This window comes from Buceros rhinoceros, unplaced genomic scaffold (assembly GCF_000710305.1).
Source record: "Buceros rhinoceros silvestris isolate BGI_N320 unplaced genomic scaffold, ASM71030v1 scaffold6998, whole genome shotgun sequence".
NCBI lineage: Eukaryota > Metazoa > Chordata > Aves > Bucerotiformes > Bucerotidae > Buceros > Buceros rhinoceros.
In genome coordinates this window covers 76,863-78,673 of record NW_010428533.1, presented here as the reverse complement: position 1 = coordinate 78,673, position 1,811 = coordinate 76,863, and positions in this window count along the sequence as shown.

Here is a 1,811-nt window from a genome sequence, read left to right as displayed (position 1 = left end):
TCATCCGGCTGAACGTATGAGAACTAAAGGCAAGATCCTGCTGGAGTAGAAGGTGCGACATCTGATGACAGATTTACAGAGATCTTGTCAGAACCATGTGTATGTGTGTACCCACAGCAAGTGTCAAGGAAGCTTCTGATATTTGCCTTTCAAGAAGGGGCCTGCATTCTGATCAGTGATTGGGTCAACGTGTTCTTGCAGCTCTGTATTTTCCTGAGAGTCATCAGAAATCTTAAATAACTACCTAAGCCAACACTAGAAAGTTGGCATAGTTCTGCTTTTTTTAAAGAAACAGAAGAAATATGGAATTACAGTTATTACTGGATTTGGAATCCCAAATTTCAGGTACAGTAGGAAGTTTTTACTTATCTGGAAGTTTTTAATGGTCTTCGTGATAACAGATCACAAGGGATGACTTGCTGATCTTCAGAAATCACAACTCTCACTTGCCACCTTCCAAATCACAGGATTTAAAAAAACGACAGTGATACAGTTTTTCTTAAAGCGCTGTTTTCTCAGCCTTTATGATGATGGCTTTCTGAAGATATAAGCACTAGAATTTCTATTGCTCTGAAATAAAATTTGAGAATTTTGGATGTGTTTGACCATTAAAGAACACACTGTCACAAGACATAATAACCATGGAAGTTTAAGACACGAGAGTTAAAGTCCACAATTTAAAAGGATTAAAAACCTAGAAGTTCTCTGGCAGAGCCTTAGTCAACCTGACTTAAAGTCAACTTGATTCCCCAGTGGTGCAAATTCTTTGTATGTATTTCTGTCTCTACAGCACGCTGGTCCAAAAGGAAATTGGATTAAGTGCTGTTCCGTGTGCATTGCTACGTAGTAGTGAGTCCATGAGCTGGGAACTGCCAGGGAGAAATCCACTTAGTTTTAGGGCTGAAGTAAGGCTGTGACTACGCGGAGTCCAGCTACCTGGAATACCAGAAAGAACTGTGTCTCCTGAGACTCTACAGAAGCTCTAGTATCTGTTCTCTTTTTTCCACTCTTCTGCAGATACAGAGACAGGTTCAGCCGCAGGCATTCTGGATACCCGAGACCATCAACACTGTAAGTTGGAAGCATCACATGAAGATTTCTATGCTCAGTTCTGAGCTGGTTATAAGGCAGGACCAGATCATACTCCACGGCTCTGCAAAATGCTCTTGTCAGACTCATCAAGGAGTCACGCTCTTCAGGGAGTGGGAAAGGCCATTCAGGTTAGTCTTCCTTACGCTGCTGCTTAGGAGGAATTTATTTGCTAGGTTAAGCTAAGATTGGTCCCGGGTGGATCTTCAGAGACATTGGTTTCTGTGTGGATTTTCTTTTCTTTTTCTTCTCTTGATTTTTGGAATTGTGGATGGAAGTGAAATTGTGACCCTTCCTTAGTCTTTTGCAGCTGTATAGATAACACGCTGAGAGGAAATGACTTTGTAAATAACAGTACTTCAGAAAAAGAACATTTGCCTTAATAGCAAGACATCATGATCCCCCAAGAATAAGTTTTATTACTGTTAGTAGCTGTTAGGGGACACTGAGCCAACATTTACCACAGTCTGAAATGAATAAGGCAGGACTTGCGGTAAACAAGTGCCCAATTTCTTTCATTAGGAGAAATAAATATACCAGTAATCAAAAGAATCCGGCTTAAGCAACATGTCATATTGCTGCTATGCTGGAAAGGCACCGCAGGGAGGACAGGAAAAGTGCTGGGAAGACAGGACAAAGGCAAATGAACAGTTTTACTATTTTCCTTGCTCTTTCTAAAACAGGATGTAGAAGAAATAGAATTTTCTAGGTATGTAAGAGAA